Below are 19,242 nucleotides of genomic sequence, written 5' to 3'. Positions count from 1 at the left end.
GAGGGGATGTTTGGATCTCACAGACCCCATCAGCTGAGCCGCAAATGCCCCTTGGAGGGGTCTTGGAGGACCCACATGGTGATTGCCTGCTACCAGAAGGGGCAGGGGGGTGACATCAGTTTTGGGGCTCACTGGGAGTGGGAGAGCAGGGAGGAGCAATCCCGGAGCTGGGGGATCCCACCAGCCTGGAGGGGTGGGGGAGGCTGGAGATGAGCAGGGTCTGGGCCCACCAACAGTGAATGGACTTCTGGAGCTGGACTTGATCAGAAGGACCAAGGTGCTCACCCCAAGCCAGGATTTGTCAATCCCAAACTTTGTCCAGATGGAAAAGGAGGCTGCAAGGAAAAGGAAGATGCAGGGACACGGAGGCAGGTGAGGAGGAAGTCACTGCTCCTTTCCCCTTTCCTCTGTTCCATTTCCCAGCCTAGCATCACCCCTGGCTGCAGAACAACCCTGATGATGAAGCTGTCCTGCCGGGGATGCATTGGGTGGGTCTCCTTCCCCTTCCCTCTGGCATGGAGGCAAATCTCGTCCTCTCCTTGTCCACCCTCGTTCCTCTCCTCATTCTGTCCTTCCTTCTTCATTCCTTCCTCTCCTTTTCTTTCCTTATTCCAGGCACTGAGCTGCAGACGGAGACCAGGGAGGACAAATCCCCATGGCAGAACCTCATGGAAGAGGCCGTTTTGAGTGGCTCCAGGGCAGAGCACGGGAATCTAACGGGTGCGGGATATCTTCTCCCTGCGAGGGAGCTCCTGGGCAGGTGCAGTCAGAGCAGACTCCTCAAGGTTCGAGGGAGCAGCTTCCCCAGCCCACCTTGCACTCAGGCCCTGATGGATAATCTTGTGCTCAACCAGTTGAAGAAGGAGGGCTCTAGACACTGCTGAGGGTCCAGCTGGTTTATTGTAGGAGAGTCGAAGGGTCCAGGTGAGGAGAGGAGCAGGGACACAACCACAGCCAAAGGAGAGCTAGTGGCAGAGCCCAGAACAAGGGTGGGGCCAGGATTTATAACAGGAAGAAGGTGGGTGGGGCCAGGATACAGACAACCAATAGGAAGAGGGATCAGAGGAGAAGTCAAAGTGGGGTGCACCAATGGGAGTGGTGGGAAAGGGTGGTCTTACAACACAATCCAATGGGGAAATGAGGAACAGAGAACCTTCTAGAAATTGGGGAGTGGACCACAGCTGATTGACAATTAGACAGAAGTGTCCTCCCAAGGCATCTCTGCCCCATTCTCCCTGTGGTCCCTTCCCACAAAAGTGGAGGAAAAGCCCTGGAGATCCCACAGAAGGAGAGGCTGCAAATCCAGCCCCAGGAGCTGTGAGGAGGAAAGACTCTCCATGTGCCGGGAAGGCGGCCAGAGGGAGATCCAGACAGAGCTCGCAGCTGGTGGAGAAGCCTCAGGATGGGGAGAACCTCCACAAGTGCTTGGAATGTGGGAAGGGCTTCAGAGGGAGTTTTGGAGCTTCAACTTGATCCACCACCAGGTGATCCACACAGAGAAAATGGCCCTAAGAGTGTGGGGAATGTGGGGAGGGCTTTGGGCAGAGCTCCAACCTCGTCAATCACCAAAAGATCCACAGCAGGGAGAAGCCCTATGAGTGTCCTGAGTGTGGGAAGAGGTTTCAGACTAACTTCCATCTCCTTTACATGAGCAGATTCACACACAGGAGAGGCCCTACCACAGCCCCACTTGCAGGAACGGTGTTAACTGCAACTCCACCTGTGCATCCACACCTGGGAGAGGCCCTATGAGTGTCCTGAGTGTGGGAAGAGCTTCTCCAGGAGCTCTGACTTGACCCAACACCAACGGAGGCATTGGTAAGGGAAGCCGTGTGAGTGCCCCAAGTGCTGGAAGAGCTTTGTGCGCTGCTCCAGCTCCATCTTTAGTGCAATACAGCCATCCCCCATGGGCAGATCCACACTGGATGATCTCCAGTGATCCCCGTTGGGCAGAGCCCTGGTTATGCCCATTCTGGGTGACTCTTGTTGGGTTGGGAGGAGGTGTTGGAGAGATTTATTTCCTCTCTCCTTGTCCTGATTTGATTTGGTTCATAATAAATTCCCTCCCTGTGCCCAGGCTGTGTCTGTGATGCTCATTTTGGTGTTTAGTGAGGGATCTCTTTTCATCTTATCCTGACCCAGGAACCCTTGGTTAAATTTTCTCTCCCCTGTGCACCTGCCGGGGGGCAGGGACAGAGTGGCTTTGGTGAGTGCCTGACATCAGGCCAGCATCACCCAGGCCATGGGTGTCTTTCTGTCCCTGGCCGTCCAGGGAATGAACCCCTTTGCAAAACATACAGAAGACCTTTCCCTGTTCCTTGTCCCTGACCTCAGTGCAGTCCTATCCCCAATGCAGTCCACCCATGCTGTAGAGCAGCTGTGCCCTATGGCTGCACCCTGGTTTAACTGCTACCTCAGGACAGCCCACTCTCACCCACGTTGCTGGGAGCCGTTTGGGCCAAAGAGATCTGGCACCACAGCACCCGTCCTTCACCCAGTGGGAGATGCAAGAGCATCTGAAGTGAGGATTTCAGTGACCTCTGAGGAGAATTTTTTACAGGGACCTTGCTTGCACTGACTGTTTCTGTCTGTGTGTGTGCCCCTGCACATATGTGTGACTGTGATTGAAAAGGGTCTTATCCAATTAAATATCTCCCAAGGCTGCAGCCATCTCAGTGGCCAGGACCTGAAGGGGCACGGAGTTCAAACGAATGAGAGCATCCAGACCGGATCTTTCAAATGCACTGTGTAAGGGGGTCTTGGGAAATAAACTGCCTCTGTTGCCACATGAAACTGGGGGTGAGTGGTCTCCATCTCTTGTGCCCTCTCCCCCCACACTTCACCTAACACGTGGTGACCTCCAAAGTGATCAGGACTCTGCCATAACCTGGCACAGAGCAAAGGAGACAGATGGCGAAAAGCCGCTATGGTGTTTAGAACCAGGAATATTACAGTGTAAAGCTGGGAATCGGTGTAGAACCGGGTTACAAGCAGTGTAAGAGCTGGGAATCAGTGTAGAACCAGGTTACAAGCAGTGTAAGAGCTGGGAATCTGTGTGAGAACTGGGTTACAAGCAGTGTAGGAGCTGGGAATTGGTGTGGGAACCGGAATAAATACAGCGTAAAACTGGGAATTGACGGGACAGCCAGCATGGTAATGTGACTGTGGTCACAAGGGTTCTTGGATGAGGGAAGAGACGAGAATGTTGACTCCATGTTCAGAAGGCTTGATTTATTATTTTATGATATATATATATTACATTATAACTCTACTAAAAAGAATAGAAGGAAAGTTTTCCTCAGAAGGCTAAGCTAAGAATAGAAAAGAAAGAATAACAAAGATCTGTGGCTCAGACAGAGTCCAAGCTATCTGGTCTGTGGTTGGCCATTAATTGTAAACATTCAAGATGGCCCAATCAAAAATCTACCTCATGCATTCCACAGCAGCAGATAACTATTGTTTATATTTTTTCTCTGAGGCCTCAGCTTCTCAGAAGGGAAAATCCTAAAGAAAAGGATTTTCACAAAAAGATGTCTGCAACATGGTGAAAAACCAGAACTTTGCTAAGTAGATATTGGGAAGGGCTGTGAGGTTTCTAGCCCTGTTTTTGTGGAGTGGAATCACCTAGGAGACCATGGGAGCTTGGATGTCAGCACCAGAAAACTCTGTAATGAAGGTACTGATTTTCTTCTTTAAAGGAGAGGGATTGATTATGATGAATGAGCCCTACAAGTTTTGTTCACATGGTGTGAAAGCCATCAGCTGGATGTATCAGAAGCGGCTGTTTTAGATTTGCCCTTTTGGCAGGGAGCTGGACAATATATATTTGCAGCAGCCTCTAATCCTGAGGACAAAGCCATGGGTGTTATAAAGCCTTGGTCAGCAATTATGGACCTGCTAAAACAGTTGGAATATGAGAAGCAAAGGGGGAAGAGCAGCAGCGCAGCCGCTCCTTTGTGTAATGCCGTGCGGGAGCTGGCGGGCCCCGGCCGCTGTGAAAACGTGTCCTGCTACATTGGGACTGCGGCTGAGAACTGCTGTGAAAAGCGCCAATCACTTGGGTTTTTAAAAAAAATTTAAAAGTTTAATAGTAATAAAATGGTTATAAAAATAGTAACACAATTAGAGTAATAATATTCTGGACAATTTGAATTAGGACAATATGACACAATAGAACCAAAGAGTTACAGATGTCTGGGTACCTTTTTCTGGGCAGTGTGTTTCTAGTATCCATTTTCTGTCTGAAAAAGGACACCCATTAACAAAGGATTAACCTTTAAAAACAACAGCCTGTTGCATATTCATACACTTCATGCATGATACATAAATTCCATTCAAAAATAGGATTCTGTCTGGTCATTGTTAGCTTCGTCCTCTGAATCTTTACAGCGCCTTCGAGGTGGTAGGATGTTAATTTCTTCTGATAAGAGGGCAATAAATTTTTTTTCTCTGAAAGATTTAGGTGTCCTGTGGCTGCTATTTCGCTGCAAGTCCTTTCCTTAAAAAAAGTATCCTACATAGCATTGTTTATACTTTAACATTGTTTATAACCTAAAGCTATATTTAACACACTACTTACGAGAATTAAAACAGCATTACTTTCTAACACAACACATATAATATTCATTTTAATATTTGCATAAAGCCAATCATAAAATACGCATTTTTCACAATCCTCACTCTTATTCTTTGTAAATCATTTGGTTTGAGCAATATTTCTTGTCTACTTGCATCTTCTGGACTATGCTGGCAAAATAAAACAGGGGATTACGCAAGGAAGAAATATCAAATCAGTTGTAACACATAAAATGAAAAATCTTAATTTCTTCTAATACATTACCCCACCAGCTAGGTTTTAACATTGTTTTCTGATTTTTGGACTGGTACCTGGGTTATTATCTGCATACATTTTTTCTTCTTCGATTTCTTTTGCTTTTTCTAGAATGACTTTTCTGTGGTCATCAATTTTCAACAATCTGATATATTCAACTTTCCACAAACACCCCCTTCTTTGGCCAATACATAGTCTAAAGCCAACCTATTCTGATACACTACAGTTTTTGTTTGGCTTAGCTGACTTGATATTAACTCTAATGCCTGGGCAGCTTTATTTGCTACTATTTCTGTAAATGCTTGGAGTCTTGTAATACGACTCAACAGATAATTTGGGGTCAATACAGAGTTAGATTGCTGTGCTGGTTTTACCTTTTTGTTTACTAGTTGTTTTTTTACCAAATCCTGAACTGTAAGTTCAAATGTAAAACAAATCCATCTCTCTCCTTTTGGACATTCAATTCCAAATCTATTACCATTTTTCCTAAGTTTCTTGCAATCCAATAATTTTCCCCATTTTGCCTGCAGGTACCTAATTTGCATGGGTTATATAATAGTGGCTGTTGACATGGGTGTGTGTAATGGAAGAGGAACTTTGGTTTCTTTCCATGTAATACTTTCTGTGGCATTTGTGATGATCTTGCTGGTATTCCAAAAGGGAAAAGACAACTGTCTTGGTTTGGAAAGACAAGTGCCTGCTAAGGAAGGCAGGAGCCTCCCCTGAAATGGAGAATGTAAACCCTCCCCACCCCTCCGAATTGCTATAAATTTTAAATTAAGAGGCTCTCAGGCAAAAAATATGAGATCAAGAAATAACAGATCTTTATTAGGGAATAAAAATAAAAGGATAAAATAAACAATGCAGTACACCAGAACAACACTGACAGAGTCAGAACTCAACCTGACACCCTGTTAGTCAGGGTGTTGTTAGCAGTCCCATTGGAAATGTGGCTGCAGTCCTCCTGGAGTGTTAGGGGTGGTTCTGTTGCAGCAGGGGGTCCTGCAGAAAAGGGTTTAATCTTCCTCCAAAGATCCAGTGGAAGAAGAGGCAGCTGCTGTTCCTCTGGGGAATCCAGTGGAGAAGCTGTGTTGGTGTTTCAGAACCTCTGGATTATATCTGGGTAGCAATGCTTGGCTCCTCCCTCTGGGCAGAGAATCTCACAATGGGATGTTATAGTTCTTATCAGTCATGCAGTGACATTCAATAGTCTGTTATCAGCAGATGTCCCCTCCCAAGGGAGGAGTGATTGTGGTCACTCAAAGAGAGAGAGATAAGGCAAACTGCCCACTTGACAAAAGACAACTGCCATCCAGATGGTAATAGAATACATCTTTCCTTGCAATCTGGAACAGATGGGCTCAGCGTCATCTTCCTCCTGTTCATTTACTTCAGTTTCTTGCTCTAATTCCTGTTCCTCCAATTCCTCCCCTCTATCTTGTTCTGCTTTTCATTCCTTCAATGCTTGATACAACAGTCTCCAGGTAGTAGCCAAATTGACATCCGTCTTATCTCCCTTAGATATCACTTCCCATAGTCTCTTCCCAAACATTTTCTATGCCCTGACACTGAAGGCAGTGTCGGCATCAGCTTTAAAGTCGTGTGATTTACACCATATTAGTAAGCTATGAAGAGCATAATCAGAAGCTTGAACATTTTTTCTTTTCAGTAAAGTTTTTCACGTAGACAAAAAAGTCTTTTCCTCGTTTGATAAATTATTTCCCATTATTTTCCAAATCACTCACCTTGAATCAGACATCTGAATTAGGTCCAGACCTCCATAGCGTCCGTGCTGCCTTCCCTGAATTTTAGGGTACTCTTCACCTTTTTTTCTCTCTTTTTTCACTTTCCTTTTTTACAGTCCAGTTGCAATCATGGTGGTTGGCACCAGATGTTGCTATAGAACGAGACACAGCGCAAAGCACCAGCTCCATCAGAAGGGTGTATAAGAGCGATTTAATATAACAACATGTTGGCTTTATAGTTTTTCAAGATATTTTAATTTACTTAGCAGACACATCCACTGCCCATTTGTCATAAGAAAGAAACAATGTTCTCAGTAGGTGAACAAGGAGCCACATCATTCTGTGAGCCAGCTAAAGTCCGTATCTTTTTACTTTCTCTTTTCCATCCTGTTGCCATGGGGATAGCCTTGGTGTCTTCCTTGAGAGAGATACGAGGAGGAAGGCTTTCCTTATCTTCAGGAAGCCTTTGCTGGTTCACAAGAACAGCACAAAATGCCTTTCGTACACTGCCATGCCTATTGTCTGGCACTGGTCAAGCACAAGGGGATTGAAGCCAATTTACCCATAAGGATCAGCATAATTGCCTGTGCCAAACAGCACATCAGTGCCAGTCACACGCCTGGGATCCTGCAGACCCAGCATAGCATTCTGCTCCACTGCCCTGGCTGCCAACTGAGTCCATTTAGACTCAAAAATGCCGAATTCTACAGTCAGAATAGAAGCCAAACTGTGGATGTCATAAGGTGTCAGCAAATCAGTAGCAAGCATCGAAGCAGCTGCATGACTTCAACAGACCCCAGACCATATTGTCCAACCTTATCATGGAGTTCCATCATAGCTATCCATGATAAAGGCTGATAGGTGTTATGAGTAACACCCCTAAGCACAGGGAAAGCCTGGCAACCCCCCAGTAAGGTGGCCGCACCTACCAAGTCTCATCCTTTGGGCCCCACAGGGACAGAGGCAGACGCCTGACTGGGAGTCAGCTCAACACCACGCAACACTGCGTCCCCTGCAGCATCAGCAGGGCCAGAGGAGCCATCTCGGCAATCCAGTAGATGCTGCGTGAAGGCACAATCAACCATTTCCTCGACCTTAGCTTTGACTTCTCACCAGAACCACCTGTGTTCCCTCAGACGTACAGTCACCTGACACGGGGAGAGTGTCCACAAGGCCATCAAGGAGGGTCTACGCCGGCCGCGTCACCATTTGCGCTTAAAGTGAACACCAGAGCATCTTCCTGCACCACAGCCCCAGTGTCTGTGGGAGGCAGGGGCGGCGGGGCCGAACCAGCCACTGCAGGGCCCACTCCAGCCCCAGCAGAGCCCGTGCCCGTTGGCAGCCCAGCAGTGCTGTCTGCTGCACTATGGGCAGAGGACATGGCGGTGGACGCAGGTCCTGGCAGTACTCGTAGATCTGGTGTGGGTCGGAGCGGGACCTGCTTGGGGCCCCCTTACGCAGCGTGGGAGAGGAATGGGGCGCAGAGAGAGACGCGACTCGTGGAACTGCAGGGCAGCACAGGAGTGTCCAGGACCACCCCTATGAGAGTTCTGCCCATGACATGAAACCCCACAGCAGACACCGCCCCCCCGAGTGGAGTGGGGTGGGCTGCCCACCCACCGTGGTGGGGCCCAAGATAGCATCGATCACACCCTGCCTCCAGCAGCTTCCACCGCCTGTGCATGCCCAGCAGGCTGCGCAGACTCAGAGGCGGTTGATACCGCCCCCCTGAGGACGAGACCAGTGCTGAAGTGGATGAACCTGCTCCCGCTGTGCCCAGGGGTTGTTTTGTGGAAACGCCACAATTTCGACAAAGTGTTGTCACCAAATCAGACTCAAGCAGAGGTGGAGGCTGAGCCGGGGCTCCCTGCAGCCCCTGAGTGCCAGGAAGGTAAAAAGAGAGGGCAATGCCCCCACACACCGCCGTCTCCACGGTCTGAGGCAGGGTGGGCTTGGCTTAGCTGACTCCACAGGGCCCCCAGAAGTCTGCGGGGTTCTGCCCACTTGCTGGCTGCTCAGAGCCAGCTGGCTGAGAGCCCAATCCACCTTTGGGGAACAAGCGTCACCCTCTGAGCCAGAACCGTCTCCCAGCTCACCATCCCGAGGGAGAGGGGAAGCTTCTGCTTCATGCAGAAATTCAAATTCCCCCTCCTCCATGTCCAAGATGGAAGAGTCCCCCTGGGAACTCTGAGAGCTACAAAACCCAAACCCTTGCCAAACCATGTCAAACTTTTTCCATTGCACCAGCAACAAACCCACGTCTATACTACAATCAGCAAAGAGAGCTTCCATGAGGCATTCTCCCACGAGAGACCACGCCTCCCTGGAGAACACCTCTGCGGGGTCTGAAAAAAACCCCTTGCTCTCTGGCCCACAGACATAATCTTTCAAAATTGTTCCAGGAAATGAAAGCCTGTTTCCACTCCATGAGACCTTTCCTGAGATCCAAAACCAAAGAGTCCTCCATAGAAACCACAGGGGTTGCCACTACGACAAGAGCTGCAGGCAAAGTGCCAAACGGCTCACAGTCACCATGCTAAAGCAGGGAGTGGGGGGTAAAACTATACGACCTCACTCATGGCTGTCCCACACATGGACACCAGATAATTCAATTGGACACGAAATAATAAAACGCGGACACTGGAATTCCATGGTAAGAAGAAAGGAAGTTTATTTTCTGATTCCACTATTTATAGACTTTCAAAAGTGACAGAGGATTGGAGGATGGAATTGCCACCTCCCCACTGACACTGGACAAGCCAACAATCCAACAGATTTCTCCTCCTCCAGAAAGGAATGTAAAAACAACAATTATTTACATAAAAGTGCGTGAGAAACTCCATTACAAGAATGTAAACATCAGAAGGCTTAGAAGAACTTAGAAGACCAGGGCAACAAGGAGCCAAGCATTCCTAACTGGATATAATCTGAGATTTGGAACAATGAAGACAGCCTTTTCCCACTGGAATCCTAGAGAAGCAGATTTTTTCTACACTAGATTCCCAGAGGAAGTCCAGGCCCATCTACACCGCCACTGGATCTTCAGAGGACAACTCCACCTTTCTACAGGATCACTGCTTCAACAGAACCACACCTGTCACTCCAGGAGCACTGCAGCCACCATTTAATAGGACTGCTCCCACCACTCTGACCCACTGGGTGTCAGGTCGTATTCTGACTGTCAGTTTCCTTTGTTTTGTACTATTGCATTTGTATTTTTTTTTCCCTTATAAAGAACTGTTATTCCTATTCCCACATCTCTGCCTGAGAGCCTTTGAATTTCAAAATTATAATAATTCAGAGGGAGGGGGTTTACATTTTCCATTTCACAGGAAGTTCCTGCCTTCCTTAGCAGACACATGTCTTTTCAAACCAAGACAGAATGTCATCCATATAATGTAGGATAATGGCATCTGGGAAGGTCCTTTGGATGGGAGATAGGACATGGGCCATGTACCACTGGCATAGAAGGTGAGTTGTCCATTCTTTTGGGGAGGACTCACCATTGGTAGTGCTTCAGAGATGCCTGTCTGTTCAGGGAGGGTATGGAAAAGGCGAATCTGGGAGCATCTCGAGGATAGAGAGGGATGTTAAAAAAGTGGCCTTTAATATCAATGACTCCATTCAGTCTCCAATCATGGGGAAGCATGAAGTGAGAGAGAAGGCCAGACTTCAAGGGACCCATGTCCTCCATTATTTTAGCGCATTTTCTTTGTTTGGCAGGTTCACTGCTGAATTTGTGATTTTGTTCTCTACCTAATCTGTGGTCTTGTAGTCCCCCTGTATTGTCCTCCCCCTGTCTTCACAGTGGCATAGGCTCCTCATTTTGTATTTTGTGTTTCTAAAATTAGACGTACTCCCTCATTGTTATTCAGTTCAGTTAGATGTCAATAATTTTCTTTGTCACCTATCCACTCCCTACCGAGGTTTAATCCCCAACCTTCCCAGTTGCCAATCCTTCCTATTCTTGCCCCTTTTCCCCAGAATCCTCCTTGCTCTCCCCTCCCACTGAATGTCAATCCTCCCCCAAACCTGCCCTTTCTTCTGGAGAATTCCCTGTCTATTCTGTATCTTTTAGAACCCTAATTGGTTTACCCAAGTTATGTCCCTCCCTATGGCTCCCTTACTGGTTCAAGTGTAAAATGTCCTGCTTGGACCCCTCCCCAACCATACTCCTATTGGTTTGCTACCCTAAACCCCTCCTCCTGAGTGATGTTATAAAAGCTCTTGTTCACCCCAAGTCTTTGTCTTGGCTGCTGGTCATGAAATAAAGCCACCCATGTTTCACCCCCAAGACCCGTGCTGCTGCCTTTTTGTTCCTGCACTGGACTGGGACTGGTAGCTGGGATTTGCAGAACTTGGGGGGATCTGTCACGCCCCTGTTGTCATTGTCACCTGGCCAGGGCACAGTCCATGCCGCGACACTCCATGACCTCATTAATTTTATGAAGGTCATGGAGGAGCTTCCACCTGTCCTTACCAGATTTTTTAAGAACAAAGACAGAGGAGTTCCAAGGGCTGTTGGTAGGTACAATGTGGCCCTTGGAAAGCTGCTGCTCCTCCATAAGGAGCTCGAGAATACATAATTTCTCTGTTGAGAAGGGCCACTGATCCACCCACAGTGGGGTGTCAGTCTTCCAGGTGAGTTGTGGGGTGTTGCACTCTGCAGTGGCCCCAACTAGAAATCCTGGGATGGAGGTGGAATATCAAGTCATGCTCCCCATTGGGACAATAGGTCCCTGGCCCACAGGGTGATGGGTGTCCTGAATATAAATGGCCTGATGGTGGCAGTTTGGCCCTCTGGTCCCTCTATTGTGATAGTATGCTTGCTCCTCATGGAGATGTAGGCTCCTCCAATCCCTGAGATTACTCCAGTGACAGGAGTCAGCTCTGTAGTAGATAGGGTCAGGCGTTCGGAAAATCTCGCGATGTCATGGAAAGCAGCAGGATTCCTCTCCCCCTAATGCCTAGTGATAAGGGATCACCCAAGAATGTAGTCCCCCCTAACATTAGTAACTTTCTACTCCTTATTAACCAATTACAGTAAGGTAAGACCTCCTGATGTAGAGAAAAAACTTTCCCGAGTATAAAACCCGATGGGATGGGACAATAAAGGTCTTTGAACCGTCCACCATACTGGTGCCTGCGTGTGTTCTTGGCCCGAGTGACCCTGGAGAGTTTGGGTCGCCGTGCCATTTCCTCAGAACCAGGTCGCCTTGCCTTGCATCAGAAGGCAACAACTGGTGCCGACACCCGGGATCGAACCCGTGCCCGGGGAACGGGGAGCCGCCTGGAGAGAGGACGGCGGCTGCACAGCTGGCCTTGTGCAGTGGAGGGGACGCCCTCGAATCATGGAAGCAATTGCAAAGGTAGTAAGTGAAATGCATGCACAATGGGGAATCGAATGTAAGCTTAAAGATATGACTCTCGCATTGCCGAGATTGGTTAAGCTGGAGGCTATAGAAAGCCCCGTGGATATTTTACACCCGGAGGTGTGGGATAATTGTATGAAAACCCTGGTCGAGGATACCATGTGTTCAGGCTTGGGGAAAGCCCTAAAATCGTCGGGCAGAGTCATCCGGGCTCTGCAAAAAGCTCGACAAGAGCAAGAAACCTGGAAAGCTGCCAGAAGCTGCTTAATAGCCATTCCGCAGCTAGGGGTGGGGGCAGCGACACAGACCACCCCAGAAAGTGATCAGATTGCAGACGGGGATGTGCGATTGCAGACGGGGATGTGCGATTGCAGACGGGGATGTGCGGGGGCTAGGCGCGTCCCACCTCCCCCTGAGCCCCAGCCCAAAGCCCCCGGGAGACCCCCCAACCCCCCCGCGGAGCCCGCCATATCCCAGCCTCCCCTTGGAGCCTCTCGACCAAACCACGGCTCCTCTACCCGTCTCCCCCCGCCGATTGCCGACCCGACGCAAGAGGCAGAGCAACAGGCGCAGTGTTTCTGCGGGGAGCTGGCAGAGGAGGCGCGGAAAGCGGCGGGATGGTCAGAAACCGCCCGGATCGATAAAATCTCTCCGCTGCCGTATGGGCTCGAAGATGGCAGCTGGCCGCGTGGTCAGGGCGGAAGAGAAGAGGGGACAAAGGGCGGAAATGGAGTCAGCCTGCTTAACATCGCATGCGCGGGCGAGCGGGGAGGGGGGGCGGTCCCCACAGTGAAGGGTGAGACCAATCAGAGCGCTCTATTCAAATTAAGCCCGTATAAGGCAAGAACCTCCCACAGCAGGAGGCAGGGAGACCCCAGGGGGAGGGAACGGTCTGCCCCCCACAGGAGGGGGCGGGGTCGGAGCCCGAGAAAAAGGCAGAGCAGCCCGGAAGTGCTCGATCATTCCACTTCCGACTCCGACTCAAACTGGAGCCGGGATGAGTCTGAGAGGGAGTCGGGGAGCTCCGGTTCGGATACTAGCCTTAACAGAGGGAGAGCAGCAGCATATAAGGTCTCTAGTCACAGCGCTCCCTCATGGGTGAAGGGGTCATCAGAGAAAGACCGAACCCCACTTACAGACTGGTGAAAAATAAAGATAGCCTGCGCCGAGTACGCCCCTTCAGCCAAGCTAGTGTTCCCAGTCCGTGTGGGGGGGGCAGGCGAAAACCAAAGAAAGACCTATTCTCCAGTGAATCCAAAAGAGGTACAGGCAATTATTAAAGCGATTGCAGACAAGGGAATTAATTCTGCCATGGTTACCACACTTATTGACAGCGTTTTTGGGGGGGATGACATGCTTCCCTTTGACATCAAACAGACATGCAGAATGATTTTTGATGGGGCAGGAATGATTGTTTTTAAACAAGAGTGGGAGGATCAATGCACAAAGGAGCTAGCCCAGATAATGGGACCTGACCATCCACTGCACGGCTCCAGTATACAGAGATTGATGGGTAGAGACCCCACTATGATCACCCCCCAGGCCCAGGCTGAGGGATTAAGGGCCCATGAAGTTATGACAACCACCTGGGCTGCCCGAGAGGCCATTCGTTCTGTTTCCAAAGTAGTGGCTAACCCTGCCCCGTGGTCCACCATAAGACAGAGCGAAAGTGAGAGCTTCGCTCAGTTTGTGGACAGGCTTCAGGCCACATTAGATTCCTCTTCATTACCCTCAGAGGCTAAGGGTCCTGTGCTGGCAGACTGCCTATGCCAGCAATGCAACTCAGCCACCAAGGACATTTTAAGATCACTGCCACCTGGGGCTAACATAGATGACATGATCAGACACGTTGCAAAGGAGGAACACCTTGCTCCCATCCAAGCAGCAGTTCACACTGCAATAACCAGTGTGATGGCATGCCTTAAGTGTGGCCAGGCAGGCCACTTGGCAGTAAACTGCCCCCAGCCAAGGAGCCGATCAGCAGCTGCTCCACCACGCCAAGGGGGATTTAGGGGACCGTGCTGGGCATGTGGGAAAAAGGGACAGTTTTGCAGCCAGATCACCCTAGCTGGGCCATAGGCAGAACGTGGACAGTAGTCCTTCAAGGGTCAAAAGACAGAGTGAATGCGCGAATTATTAAGCTCCAACCGTCGGCACCCCGAGCGGTCGGACCCAACAAAGTGATTAAAAGCGTGCCGAAAGGGAGAAACGCGACCCACCCCAAAGCCTTGCCCACAAGGGTCGCTGATATCCCGACCGGCCATGTGGAAGCCTTTCAGATAGACCGTTTAGCCAAGTCAGATTTAGACCCAATCCTTCGTATGTTAGAAGCTACCTTCCTATCCCTGAACGAATCTAACCCTAACCTAACCGAATCCTGCTGGCTTTGTTACGATGTCGAACCTCCCTTTTACGAAGGAGTCGCTTTAAACACTCCCTTCAGTTACTCCACAGCCAATGCCCCTCACCAGTGCAGATGGGATACCCCCCGCAAAGGAATCACCCTGAGTCAAGTCACAGGCCGAGGCAGATGCTTTGGCAATGCAACCCTAGCTAGGCAAAAAGGCAACGTCTGCACCGATGTTGTCAAACCCAACAGGAAAAACAATAAGTGGGTAGTCCCATCCACATCTGGGATGTGGGTTTGCCAGCGATCTGGAGTGAGTCCTTGTGTGTTCCTTGCCAAATTTGATGACTCTAACAACTTTTGTGTCCAAGTTCTGATTGTTCCTAGGGTCCTGTACCACGCAGACGAAGAAGTGTATCACCTTTTCGAGGAACCCAGCCGGCTCCACAAAAGAGAAATAGTAACAGGTATAACTATCGCAATGCTGCTGGGCCTAGGAGCAGCAGGAACGGCCACAGGAGTCTCAGCCTTGGTGACCCAGCACCAAGGACTGTCACAGCTGCAGGCAACAATTGACAAGGACCTGCAGAGGATCGAGAAATCCATCTCCTTTCTAGAGAAGTCAGTCTCCTCACTCTCAGAAGTAGTCTTGCAGAACAGGTGAGGACTGGACCTCCTGTTCATGCAGCAAGGGGGCCTGTGTGCCACCTTGAAGGAGGAGTGCTGCTTCTACGCAGACCACATGGGAGTCGTGAGAGACTCCATGACAGAACTCCGAAGCAGACTGGCTCAGAGACAGAAAGACAGGGAAGCCCAACAGGGTTGGTTCGAGTCCTGGTTCAGTCGATCACCATGGCTAACCACCCTAATTTCTACCCTAATAGATCCATTGGCAATGCTACTTTTAGCTGTCACCTTCGGACCATGCCTGCTGAACAAGGTAGTTTCATTCATTCAGACCCGCCTAGAACGGGCCAACATCCTGTTCATAGGCCGGCAGCAAATGCTGTGAATTCGACCAGGGAACACTGCCAGTCACAAGATTTTCTACCCAGGTTTACCAAACCCCTTTCTTTGTCAACAACCTCATGCCTCATCTCAGTACCTATGTATATGACTACTTCGTTCATTTGTGAAAAAGCGGGGGGAGATGTAGTAGATAGGGTCAGGCATTCAGAAAATCTCGCGATGTCATGGAAAGCAGCAGGATTCCTCTCCCCCTAACGCCTAGTGATAAGGGATCACCCAAGAATGTAGTCCCCCCTAACTAGTAACTAATTAGTAACTTTCTACTCCTTATTAACCAATTACAGTAAGGTAAGACCCCCTGACGTAGAGAAAAAACTTTCCCGAGTATAAAACCTGATGAGACGGGACAATAAAGGTCTTTGAACCGTCCACCATACTGGTGCCTGCGTGTGTTCTTGGCCCGAGTGCCCCTGGAGAGTTTGGGTCGCCGTGCCGTTTCCTCAGAACCAGGTCGCCTTGCCTTGCATCAGAAGGCAACACAGCTCCCAGTTCGGGGGCCATTTAGGTTGTGTAATCATAATAATATCAGCACCTGTGTCCACCATCCCGTGTAGGTAGATGTTATTACCTTTATTCAACTGACTGCAGTCTATAAGAGGTTTGTCTTGGCCCATGATTTCAACCCAGAATGCCACTGGGTGCTCTGGGATATTGTCTATGCTTAAGGCAATAGAAAGGCTTGGGTGATCACAGTCTCTCTGTGCAGGAAGTGTGGTGGTTTTGCGCAGCGGACAGTGACTGTGATTTCATCAATTGGCCCAACAGTTTGTACTGCTGCTGTAATATGTATTTCATTTGGTCCATGAATACAATTATCTTTTACCAGCACATCTCTAGGGGTCCATATTTTCTTATGGGAATACAGTAGAAAGCAGAGTCATCAAATAGTACGGACAGAGCACTCACCAATTGGCGTCAGGTCCTGACCTGAACTTGCTGGAAAGCCTTGGTGACTCTGGTCTGCTGTTCGGAGTATGAAGAGCTCAGTGGGAATTTCACATCTTGGACCTCTGGAATAGTGGGGAGGGTACGGTGAAACAGTTTCCATTTGCTGTCTTCATGCGGGGCCACCCTGCAGTCTGTTGGAAGTTTTTTGGCTGATAATGGTGGTGGTGAGGCTGCTGGTGATTACGAAACTGAGAACGGTTGTTAGAATGTCTGTTGCAATCCATACAATGTGGTGAATGGCACCCCTTTTGTGGCTGCTGGTCTTTAGGCATTTTGTATTCTTGACAGTCCTTCATAAAATGGCCCAGTTCCCCACAATTAAAACATTTTGCAGCGTCTTTGACATGTTAAAAAGGTCTCTGCTACTCTCTTAGAAATTGCCTTTGCCACGGTGTGTTCAGCAGAAGTCAATTTGGCACAGGCCTCATCCATCTGGTCAATTGTAGGTTCTGGGTCGAAGGGGAGAGCTCTTAATATTGTTTTGCAGTCAGCGTTCACCTTTGCCAACGCCATTTTCTTTGGAACTTCCTTCCTGGCCTCTGGGCTTTCTATTTGTCTCTCAAGTGCAACTTTAGGTCCGTCTACAAATTTGATGAAAATTTCACTTGCCCTCGTTTGATGTTAGTGAAACTCTGTGTATGTAGGGTGCCATTGGGAGTGAGGAGCTGGGATGTCTTTGCAGTAGTGGCGATGTCATTGAGTGCAGCTTCTTGTAAATCCTTTGCTTGGTCTTGTGGCTTCTGGAAGTCACCTTCTCCTGCCATTTTTTCAAGGGTTAAATTTGGTTTGTTGGCATCTTTTGAATATGTGTCTGCCAGTGATGTGAGATGCCTTTTTTACTGCCTCTCCCACAGCATGCACTCGGCCAGGGAGAGTAGGCAGTTCATGATATTTTTAATATCATGAGGGATCAAGATACAGGCAGACATAGTAGCTTTCAGCAAGTTTTTTAAGAAATGCATCCCTTGACCATATTCCTTAGCCACTTTGCAGAGCTCCTTCAATTCCCCATAGGGGATTGGCTCCCAGGAATTGATTGCAGTCACCCTTCTGCTGTGTTTACATATAATTGACAAGCTCAAGATTTTTTGGCAAGCTCTGACCCCTCCCAGGTAGCTTCCCTCTGCATCTTGTCCCAGCAATCCTCAGACTCAGGACCGGAATCCAGGTCTGCGGAATCCCTACTTTCATCCCCCGAGGAGGATGGAGGGTGCTTGATGACTGCACGGGACCTCTTGGGGCAGCCAGAATCTGCCTGTTTGTGGGCAGCTGTGGAAGCCAATATGGCCTCCTTTTGGTCACTGTCATCACCACTTCTGGCTTCAGTGTTGTGGGAATGGGAAGGGGAGGACAATCAGGGGAGGAGTCAAGAGAGGAGGGGATTCCCAATAGACAGGGGAAGTCCCAACGGGGACACACTTCCTGACAGAGAAGGGAGGGGCAGGGCGCGATTACAGGAACAGAGAAAGTGGGGGGAGGGTAAGAGAGGCCATTTTTGGTAGGACAGGGAGGTGACAAAATGGCGGTCACCTTTGTGAGGTCAGCATCATTTTTTGGAAAAAGGGCAGGAAAACTTGGAGAGGGAGAAGACAAGATGGCAGGGCGAGCAACATTGCTGGCACCATTTGGGAGAACAACTAGGGGTGGTAGAACTGGACATTGGTAAGAGGGTTAGGGGAGAGCCCAAGGCAGCATGGCCAGTGCTGCCCTTGAGAGGGAACAGAGAACACTGGGAGATGTCAGGGTGACGGTAGCAACCCTGCGCCTGCTGGCAGGATCCATCTCCTGATCCTCCCTGAGGCAGAGAAGAGGGTTTAGGGATGCAAGGGGAGGAACGGGGAGAAGGGGTGTTAAACTGGGATCCTGAATGTTTCCCAACATTTTCTACAGATGTAACAATAAGGCCAAAGGATAAAATTTCCCCACTGAAAGATCCCCTTTAACTCGAAGAACGTAGAATCTTTTCTCTATATGGTCCCAAAACTCATTGGAATGGATTCCCTCATAATATCAGGAAAATACTTGAACAAACAATGAAGAAAAGATTTTAAATCTCCCTTTGAAAAATGAAAATTTTCCCCAACAAGGATTCCGTTAACTTGGGTATAAACTTCCCTCTGTGGGTGGGTCAGTTTGGCTCCCATCCCCACACTTCCTCCCAACATCCAAGCGGAAAAGAAGGCAAAGGAAAGACAAAAAAGGGTGACCCCCAAATATATTACTCACCAGGAAGGAATCAGCAAAAGCTCTCCAGGTGCTCTGTCAGCTCCAACCGATCTTCTCACCTCAAGAAAGTTGCCGGTCACCTGTGTGATTCCCCCAGTAAAACTTAGGAGTATCCTCTGGGAACTGGCTGCTCCGAACATGGCTTAATTTGAGTAGCAAAAAAGCTACTAAAGATGCCTCCAGGAACGCTCTGAAGAGGTTCCTGTTCAGGCTGCCAACTGTCCCAAGCTGCAAGCCCACTGGTGGTGGAGTGAGAGGAAGTGGAGCTGTGACCTTCCAGAAACATCTCCAGTAATGAAGCTGCTCAGTGGCACAGGTGCGCACACACAGAATCACTGCAGCACACACTTCTCTTGTAGAATCACCAACGACAAAGAAACAGGAAGGGCCTGTCTATGGAGGTCTGAGGCGGAGGTTTATTCCAGCCACGCACAAACGGGTCCAGGGACAAAGACAAAAAGAACAATGGAGGGTCCAGGTTTAAATACAGGGGACAAGGGAGGGCAGAGCACAGCATCTGCCAATGGCCCAATGGGCTGAGGCCTCAGGGCAGTACAGAGGGGAGACATGGGGTGGCAGCCAATAGGTTAAAGGGGGTGGGACACTGAGCAATATGGGGCCAATGGATAAGCAGGGAAGGGATAACATTCTAGGACATATAAATATAACAAAAAATGGAGGGAGATGCCAACAGTTCAACCAAGAAGGTAGAACTGGGTACATTTGCATATACAACAAAGCATC

The sequence above is a fragment of the Melospiza georgiana genome, chromosome 25, assembly GCF_028018845.1.
Source record: "Melospiza georgiana isolate bMelGeo1 chromosome 25, bMelGeo1.pri, whole genome shotgun sequence".
Lineage (NCBI taxonomy): Eukaryota > Metazoa > Chordata > Aves > Passeriformes > Passerellidae > Melospiza > Melospiza georgiana.
The sequence above is the reverse complement of the archived record's forward strand: the minus strand, read 5'-3'. Positions refer to the sequence as shown.